Below are 9,900 nucleotides of genomic sequence, written 5' to 3'. Positions count from 1 at the left end.
TGTTGGAATCAAAGGATCCCCATTGAAATCATGGAGGGAAGTAATAATTGTGTACAGAATTATGTTAACCAGGTCTTGCGACTCTAGGCGCTCTGCAACAAGTGTAGGGAAAGTGTTAACAAATGTATGTCAAACTCAGTGCTCGAGGACAAGGGTGGGATACCATACAACCCAACTTAGCTCCTCAACGAAGGTGCATATACTGTTCGCTGAATAATCCAAGCACTCAAATAGTATAAAATAGTCATCAATGTCCAAACTAGGTAGATGAGTATTAAATCCATTTTAATCCAGGTATGAGTCAATGGTTAGACATTCCCAGGAGATCTTCACATCAGGTGCTGATTTGCATACAAACAACGAAAATGCGGCCAACAATAATAAAGTTGTATATCCGTCATGAAAAAATCAGCCAACAAGTATTTCGTCATTAGGTAAATAGTATCATGACTTAATCAGGGCTGTACTGAATAGCTACTCGCATCAAATAGATGAGAATAATTAATACGGCTGAGCAGCGATGGAAAACAAGAGTCGAAAAAGTGCAGTTTAAAGTTTATTCCAAGTCACAGAAAGTAGAATCTATAGGAGAGTACTCCCATGCACATGTGAAAACGGCGAGTACACTTACCTAACTCATACATGGATTAAAGTGAATTTACTACTCATCTACCTTGTTTGGACATTGATGAATATTTTATACTATGTGAGTGCTCGAATTATTCAGTAAAGTAATAATTGTGCCCATCTTTAAACAAGTATTGAAAATGCAATAGGTCTCGCCCTCGTTTAAATTAAAGCAATTCTGTTTGTAATTAGGTTGCTTTTTAGTTTTACTTTTATTAGTGTTTTTCAAACTTTCATGTACATAACATGCGTATGTATGCATGCATCTATATTTGTATTTATATAGATATGCAGATGTATATATATGTTTATATATGTATGTATTCCAAAAGGTGCCCCGTAATTGAAGACGCACTCACAGTGGATGTATTCATCACAAACTTTAATTTCCAAAACCAGCATTTTTCTTCCCAATCATTCTTGTAGCCTGACGTGTTTCAGAGCACTTGCTCCTTTCTCAAAGGCATGCTGACAGCTCACGAGTGCTTCACACACCCTCTCATCCCCTCTGCATTTAAATAAGTAATTACCCTCCGATGGGTCTCTCTGTTGATTTGCACTGGTGCTGCATGCTGGGATTCGAAGTATGTGCAAATTATTTCTCACCCTTTGGTGGGTTCCGTGATTTCTGCCACAGTAATAGCATATTAAAACAATTCTTTTAGCCCTTCAGTGGGCCTCAGGAATCAAATCCGGTTTATATTTCAAAGGCATCCACTGTGCTGTCCTTGCATGAAAAGTTTAAAGCCTCAGCCCCATATTCCTTTTGATGGCGGTGCAGTCTTCCACAGCCTGGCTGCCGTGTTAATTGTTTTCCAAAAGGTGCCCCGTAATTGAAGACGCACTCACAGTAGATGTATTCATCACGAACTTTAATTTCCAAAACCGGCATTTTTCTTCCCAATAATGCTTGTAGCCTGACGCGTTTCAGAGCACTTGCTCCTTTCTCAAAGGCATGCTGGCAGCTCACGAGTGCTTCACACACCCTCTCATCCCCTCTGCATTTAAATAAGTAATTACCCTCCGATGGGTCTCTCTATTGATTTGCACTTGTGCTGCATGCTGGGATTCGAAGTATGTGCAAATTATTTCTCACCTTTTGGTGGGTTCCGTGATTCCTGCCACAGTAAAAGCATATTAAAACAATTCTTTTAGCCCTTCAGTGGGCCTCAGGAATCAAATCCGGTTTATATTTCAAAGGCATCCACTGTGCTGTCCTTGCGCAATGAAAAGTTCAAAGCCAAAGCCCATGTATGTATGTATATACACAGACAAATATATATATGCATATATATATATGTGCATATGTGCGCGCGTAGAGAGGTAGAGAGAGGTAGAGCTATAGAGAGGTAGAGGTAGAGGGGTAGAGGGGTAGAGAGGGGTAGAGAGTAGAGGGGTAGTAGAGGGGGGTAGTAGAGAGGGGTAGAGGGGATAGAGGGGGGTGGGGGGTGGAGGGGGGTAGATGGGTAGTAGTTGGGTAGTAGGGGGGTATTGGGGTAGTAGAGGGATAGTGGGGTAGTAGAGGGGTAGTGGGGTTTTGGGGTAGTAGAGGGGTATTGGGGTAGTAGAGGGGTATTGGGGTAGTAGAGGGGTCTTAGGGTAGTAGAGGGGTAGTAGGGTAGTAGAGGGGTAGTGGGGTAGTAGAGGGATAGTAGGGTAGTGGGGTAGTAGGGTAGTGGGGTAGTTGAGGGGTAGTAGGGTAGTGGGGTAGTAGAAGGGCAGTGGGGTAGTAGAGGGGTAGTAGGGTAGTGTGGTAGTAGAGGGGTAGTGGGGTAGTAGAGGGGTACTAGGATAGTAGGGTAGTAGGGTAGTGGGGTAGTGGGGTAATAGAAGGGTAGTAGGGTAGTGGGGTAGTAAGGGAGTAGTGGGGTAGTAGGGTAGTGGGGTAGTAAGGGGTAGTGGGATAGTGGGGTAGTAGAGGGGTAGTGGGGTAGTAGATGAGTAGTAGAGGGGTAGTGGTATTAGAGGGGTAGTAGAGGGGTAGTAGTGGGGTAGTAGATGGGTAGTAGAGGGGTAGCAGAGGGGTAGTGGGGTAGTAGAGGGGTAGTGGGGTGGTAGAGGGGTAGTAGAGGTGTAGTAGAGAGGTAGTGGCGTGGTAAAGGGATAGTAAAGCGGTAGTAGAGGGGTAGTGGGGTAATAAAGTGGTAGTAGTGGGGTAGTAGAGGGGTAGTAGTGGGGTAGTAGGGTAGTAGAGGGATAGTAGAGGGGTAGTGGGGTAGTAGTGGGGTAGTAGAGGGGTAGTAGGGGATAGTGGGGTAGTAGAGGGGTAGTAGAGGGGTAGTGGGGTAGTAGAGGGGTAGTAGGGTAGTGGGGTAGTAGAGGGATAGTGGGGTAGTAGAGGGGTAGTTGTGTAGTAGAAGGGTAGTAGAGGGGTAGTGGGGTAGTAGACGGGTAGTGGGGTAGTAGGGTAGTAGTGGGGTAGAAGAGGGGTAGTGGGGTAGTAAAGGGGTAGTGGGGTAGTTGGGTAGTAGGGTAGTGGGGTAGTACAGGGATAGTAGAGGGGTAGTAGGGTACTGGGTTTGTAGAGGGGTAGTAGGGTAGTGGGGTAGTAGAGGGGTAGTGGGGTAGTAGTGGGGTAGTAGAGGGGTAGTAGAGGGGTAGTAGGGGATAGTGGGGTAGTAGAGGGGTAGTAGAGGGGTAGTGGGGTAATAGAGGGGTAGTAGGGTACTGGGGTAGTAGGGTAGCGGGGTAGTGGAGGGATAGTGGGGTAGTAGAGGGGTAGTAGAGGGGTAGTTGGGTAGTAGAAGGGTAGTAGAGGGGTAGTGGGGTAGTAGATGGGCAGTGGGGTAGTAGGGTAGTTGTGGGGTAGAAGAGGGGTAGTGGGGTAGTAAAGGGGTAGTGGGGTAGTTGGGTAGTAGGGTAGTGGGGTAGTAGAGGGATAGTAGAGGGGTAGTAGGGTACTGGGTTTGTAGAGGGGTAGTAGGGTAGTGGGGTAGTAGAGGGGTAGTGGGGTAGTAGAGGGGTAGTGGGGTAGTTAAGGGGTACTAGAGTAGTGGGGTAGTAGGGTAGTAGGGGAGTGGGGTAGTGGGGGAGTGGGGTAGTAGAGGGGTAGTGGGGTAGTAGAGGGGTAGTAGGGTAGTGGGGTAGTAGAGGGGTAGTGGGGTAGTAGAGGGGTAGTAGAGGGGTAGAGGTATTAGAGGGGTAGTAGGGTAGTAGATGGGTAGTAGAGGGGTAGCAGAGGGGTAGTGGGGTAGTAGAGGGGTAGTGGGGTGGTAGAGGTGTAGTAGAGGCATAGTGGCATAGTAAAGGGATAGTAGAGCGGTAGTAGAGGGGTAGGGGGTAATAAAGGGGTAGTAGTGGGGTAGTGGGGTAGTAGAGGGGTAGTAGTGGGATAGTAGGGTAGTAGAGGGATAGTAGAGGGGTAGTGGGGTAGTAGTAGGGTAGTAGAGGGGTAGTAGAGGGGTAGTTAAGGGGTACTAGAGTAGTGGGGTAGTAGGGTAGTAGGGGAGTGGGGTAGTGGGGGAGTGGGGTAGTAGAGGGGTAGTGGGGTAGTAGAGGGGTAGTAGAGGGGTAGTGGTATTAGAGGGGTAGTAGGGTAGTAGATGGGTAGTAGAGGGGTAGCAGAGGGGTAGTGGGGTAGTAGAGGGGTAGTGGGGTGGTGGAGGTGTAGTAGAGGCATAGGGGGTAATAAAGGGATAGTAGTGGGGTAGTGGGGTAGTAGAGGGGTAGTAGTGGGATAGTAGGGTAGTAGAGGGATAGTAGAGGGGTAGTGGGGTAGTAGTAGGGTAGTAGAGGGGTAGTAGAGGGGTAGTAGTGGGGTAGTGGGGTAGTAGAGGGGTAGTAGAGGGGTAGTGGGGTAGTAGAGGGGTAGTAGAGGGGTAGTGGGGTGGTAGAGGTGTAGTAGAGGCGTAGTGGCATAGTAAAGGGATAGTAGAGCGGTAGTAGAGGGGTAGGGGGTAATATAGGGGTAGTAGTGGGGTAGTGGGGTAGTAGAGGTGTAGTAGTGGGATAGTAGGGTAGTAGAGGGATAGTAGAGGGGTAGTGGGGTAGTAGTAGGGTAGTAGAGGGGTAGTAGAGGGGTAGTAGTGGGGTAGTAGAGGGGTAGTAAAGGGGTAGTGGGGTAGTAGAGGGGTAGTAGGGTAGTGGGATAGTAGGGTAGTGGGGTAGTAGAGAGATATTGGGGTAGTAGAGGGGTAGTGGGGTAGTAGAGGGGTAGTTGGGTAGTAGAAGGGTAGTAGAGGGATAGTGGGGTTGTAGGGTAGTAGTGGGGTAGAAGAGGAGTAGTGGGGTAGTAAAGGGGTAGTGGGGTAGTTGGGTAGTAGGGGAGTGGGGTAGTAGAGGGGTAGTAGAGGGGTAGTAGGGTAGTGGGTTTGTAGAGGGGTAGTAGGGTAGTGGGGTAGTGGGGTAGTGGGGTAGTAAAGGGGTAGTGGGGGGTAGAGGGGTAGTAGGGTAGGGGGTAGTAGAGGGGAAGTGGGGTAGTAGAGGGGTACTAGGGTAGTGGGGTAGTAGGGTAGTAGGGGAGTGGGGGAGTGGGTAGTAGAGGGGTAGTAGGGTAGTGGGGTAGTAGAGGGGTAGTAGGGTAGTGGGGGTATTGGAGGGGTAGTGGGTAGTAGAGGGTAGTGGGGTAGTGGGGTAGTAGAGGGGTAGTAGAGGGGTAGTGGGGTAGTAGAGGGGTAGTGGGGTAGTAGGGTAGTAGAGGGGTAGTGGGGTAGTAGAGGGGTAGTAGGGTAGTGGGGTAGTAGAGGGGTAGTAGGGTAGTGGGGTAGCAGTGGGGTAGTAGGGTAGTAGGTTAGTGGGGTAGTAGTGGGGTAGTAGAGGGGTAGTGGGGTAGTAAGAGGGGTAGTAGGGTAGTGGGGTAGTAGGGTAGTGGGGTAGTAGTGTAGTAGGGTAGTAGTGGGGTAGTAGAGGGGTAGTAGGGTGTGGGGTAGTAGGGTAGTAGGGGAGTGGGGGAGTGGGTAGTAGAGGGGTAGTAGGGTAGTGGGGTAGTAGAGGGGTAGTAGGGTAGTGGGGGTAGTGGAGGGTAGTGGGTAGTAGAGGGGTAGTGGGGTAGTAGAGGGGGTATTAGAGGGGTAGTGGGGTAGTAGAGGGGTAGTGGGGTAGGGTAGTAGAGGGGTAGTGGGGTAGTGAGGGGTAGTAGGGTAGTGGGGTAGTAGAGGGGTAGTAGGGTAGTGGGGTAGCAGTGGGGTAGTAGGGTAGTAGGTTAGTGGGTAGTAGTGGGGTAGTAGAGGGGTAGTGGGGTAGTAGGGTAGTGGGGTAGTAGTGTAGTAGGGTAGTAGTGGGGTAGTAGAGGGGTAGTAGGGTAGTAGGGTAGTGGGGTAGTAGAGGGGTAGTAGGGTAGTGGGGTACTAGTGGGGTAGTAGGGTAGTGGGGTAGTAGAGGGGTAGTAGAGGGGTGTGGGTAGTAGTGGGGCAGTGGGGTAGTAGGGTAGTGGGGTAGTAGATGGGTAGTAGGGTAGTAGGGCAGTGGGGTAGTAAAGGGGTAGTAGGGTAGTAGGGCAGTGATGTAGTAGAGGGGTAGTAGGGTAGTGGGGTAGTAGAGGGGTAGTAGGGTAGTAGGGTAGTGGTGTAGTAGAGGGGTAGTAGAGGGGTAGAGGGTAGAAGGGTAGTGGAGTAGTAGGGTGTAGGGTAGTGGGGTAGTAGGGTAGTAGGGTGGTAGGGGGTAGTGGGGTAGTAGAGGGGTAGTGGGGTAGTAGAGGGGTAGTAGGGTAGTAGGGCAGTGGGGTAGTAGAGAGGTATTAGGGTAGTGGGGTAGTAGAGGGGTTGTGGGGTAGTAGAGGGGTAGTAAAGGGGTAGAGGTTAGTAGAAGGGTAGTAGAGGGGTAGTCGTGGGGTAGTAGAGGGGTAGTAGGGTAGTAGAGGGGAAGTAGGGTAGTATAGGGGTGGTAGGGTAGTAGAGGGGTAGAGTGGTAGTGGGGTAGTGGGGTAGTAGGGTAGTAGAGGGTAGTGGGGTAGTAGGGTAGTGGGGTAGTAGAGGGGTAGTAGGGTAGTGGGGTAGTGGGGTAGTAGAGGGGCAGTGGGGTAGTAGAGGGGTAGTAGAGGGGTAGCGGAGTAGTAGGGTAGTAGAGGGGTAGTAGAGGGGTAGTGGGGTAATAGAGGGGTAGTAGAGATTTAGTAGAGGGGTAGTAGAGGGGTAGTAGGGTAGTAGTGGGGTAGTAGGGTAGTAGAGGGGTAGTAGGGCAGTGGGGTAGTAGAGGGGTAGTAGTGTAGTAGGGTAGAGGGTAGTAGGGTAGTGGGGTAGTAGAGGGGTAGTAGGGTAGTGGGGCAGTAGAGGGGTAGTAGGATAGTAGGGTAGAGGGGTAGTAGAGGGGTAGAGGGGTAGTAGAGGGGTAGAGGGGTAGTAGGGTAGTAGGGTAATGGGGTAGTAGGAAAGTAGCGGGGTAGTGGGGTAGTAGGGGGTAGTGGGGTAGTAGACGGGTAGTGGGGTAGTAGAGGGGTAGTTGGGAGTTGGGTAGTAGAGGGGTAGTTGGGTAGTAGAGGGGTAGTAGGGTAGTAGGGTAGTGGGGTAGTAGAGGGGTATTGGTGTAGTAGAGGGATAGTGGGGTAGTAGAGGGGTAGTAGACGGGTAGTGGGGTAGTAGAGGGGTAGTAGAGGGGTAGTAGTGGGGTAGTGGGGTAGTAGAGGGGTAGTAGAGGGGTAGTGGGGTAGTAGAGGGGTAGTAGAGGGGTAGTGGGGTGGTAGAGGTGTAGTAGAGGCGTAGTGGCATAGTAAAGGGATAGTAGAGCGGTAGTAGAGGGGTAGGGGTAATAAAGGGGTAGTAGTGGGGTAGTGGGGTAGTAGAGGTGTAGTAGTGGGATAGTAGGGTAGTAGAGGGATAGTAGAGGGGTAGTGGGGTAGTAGTAGGGTAGTAGAGGGGTAGTAGAGGGGTAGTAGTGGGGGTAGTAGTGGGGTAGTAAAGGGGTAGTGGGGTAGTAGAGGGGTAGTAGGGTAGTGGGATAGTAGGGTAGTGGGGTAGTAGAGAGATATTGGGGTAGTAGAGGGGTAGTGGGGTAGTAGAGGGGTAGTTGGGTAGTAGAAGGGTAGTAGAGGGATAGTGGGGTAGTAGGGTAGTAGTGGGGTAGAAGAGGAGTAGTGGGGTAGTAAAGGGGTAGTGGGGTAGTTGGGTAGTAGGGCAGTGGGGTAGTAGAGGGGTAGTAGAGGGGTAGTAGGGTAGTGGGTTTGTAGAGGGGTAGTAGGGTAGTGGGGTAGTGGGGTAGTGGGGTAGTAGAGGGGTAGTGGGGTAGTAGAGGGGTAGTAGGGTAGGGGTAGTAGAGGGGAAGTGGGGTAGTAGAGGGGTACTAGGGTAGTGGGGTAGTAGGGTAGTAGGGGAGTGGGGGAGTGGGTAGTAGAGGGGTAGTAGGGTAGTAGGTTAGTGGGGTAGTAGTGGGGTAGTAGAGGGGTAGTAGGGTAGTGGGGTAGTAGGGTAGTGGGGTAGTAGTGTAGTAGGGTAGTAGTGGGGTAGTAGAGGGGTAGTAGGGTAGTGGGGTAGTAGGGTAGTAGGGGAGTGGGGGAGTGGGTAGTAGAGGGGTAGTAGGGTAGTGGGGTAGTAGAGGGGTAGTAGGGTAGTGGGGGTAGTGGAGGGGTAGTGGGTAGTAGAGGGGTAGTGGGGTAGTAGAGGGGTATTAGAGGGGTAGTGGGGTAGTAGAGGGGTAGTGGGGTAGTAGGGTAGTAGAGGGGTAGTGGGGTAGTAGAGGGGTAGTAGGGTAGTGGGGTAGCAGTGGGGTAGTAGGGTAGTAGGTTAGTGGGGTAGTAGTGGGGTAGTAGAGGGGCAGTGGGGTAGTAGGGTAGTGGGGTAGTAGTGTAGTAGGGTAGTAGTGGGGTAGTAGAGGGGTAGTAGGGTAGTAGGGTAGTGGGGTAGTAGAGGGGTAGTAGGGTAGTGGGGTACTAGTGGGGTAGTAGGGTAGTGGGGTAGTAGAGGGGTAGTAGAGGGGTAGTGGGTAGTAGTGGGGCAGTGGGGTAGTAGGGTAGTGGGGTAGTAGATGGGTAGTAGGGTAGTAGGGCAGTGGGGCAGTAAAGGGGTAGTAGGGTAGTAGGGCAGTGATGTAGTAGAGGGGTAGTAGGGTAGTGGGGTAGTAGAGGGGTAGTAGGGTAGTAGGGTAGTGGTGTAGTAGAGGGGTAGTAGAGGGGTAGAGGGTAGAAGGGTAGTGGAGTAGTAGGGTGTAGGGTAGTGGGGTAGTAGGGTAGTAGGGTGGTAGGGGGTAGTGGGGTAGTGGAGTAGTAGGGGGGTAGTGGGGTAGTAGAGGGGTAGTGGGGTAGTAGAGGGGTAGTAGGGTAGTAGGGCAGTGGGGTAGTAGAGAGGTATTAGGGTAGTGGGGTAGTAGAGGGGTAGTAGAGGGGTTGTGGGGTAGTAGAGGGGTAGTAAAGGGGTAGTAGGTTAGTAGAAGGGTAGTAGAGGGGTAGTCGTGGGGTAGTAGAGGGGTAGTAGGGTAGTAGAGGGGAAGTAGGGTAGTATAGGGGTGGTAGGGTAGTAGAGGGGTAGAGTGGTAGTGGGGTAGTGGGGTAGTAGGGTAGTAGAGGGTAGTGGGGTAGTAGGGTAGTGGGGTAGTAGAGGGGTAGTAGGGTAGTGGGGTAGTGGGGTAGTGGGGTAGTAGAGGGGCAGTGGGGTAGTAGAGGGGTAGTAGAGAGGTAGCGGAGTAGTAGGGTAGTAGAGGGGTAGTAGAGGGGTAGTGGGGTAATAGAGGGGTAGTAGAGATTTAGTAGAGGGGTAGTAGAGGGGTAGTAGGGTAGTAGTGGGGTAGTAGGGTAGTAGAGGGGTAGTAGGGCAGTGGGGTAGTAGAGGGGTAGTAGTGTAGTAGGGTAGAGGGTAGTAGGGTAGTGGGGTAGTAGAGGGGTAGTAGGGTAGTGGGGTAGTAGAGGGGTAGTAGGATAGTAGGGTAGAGGGGTAGTAGAGGGGTAGAGGGGTAGTAGAGGGGTAGAGGGGTAGTAGGGTAGTAGGGTAATGGGGTAGTAGGAAAGTAGCGGGGTAGTGGGGTAGTAGGGGGTAGTGGGGTAGTAGACGGGTAGTGGGGTAGTAGAGGGGTAGTTGGGAGTTGGGTAGTAGAGGGGTAGTTGGGTAGTAGAGGGGTAGTAGGGTAGTAGGGTAGTGGGGTAGTAGAGGGGTATTGGGGTAGTAGAGGGATAGTGGGGTAGTAGAGGGGTAGTAGAGGGGTAGTGGGGTAGTAGAGGGGTAGTAGAGGGGTAGTAGTGGGGTAGTGGGGTAGTAGAGGGGTAGTAGAGGGGTAGTGGGGTAGTAGAGGGGTAGTAGAGGGGTAGTGGGGTGGTAGAGGTGTAGTAGAGGCGTAGTGGCATAGTAAAGGGATAGTAGAGCGGTAGTAGAGGGGTAGGGGTAATAAAGGGGTAGTAGTGGGGTAGTGGGGTAG

This window comes from Triturus cristatus, chromosome 2_1, assembly GCF_964204655.1.
Source record: "Triturus cristatus chromosome 2_1, aTriCri1.1, whole genome shotgun sequence".
Taxonomy (NCBI): Eukaryota; Metazoa; Chordata; class Amphibia; order Caudata; family Salamandridae; genus Triturus; species Triturus cristatus.
This window is presented reverse-complemented; position numbering follows the sequence as displayed.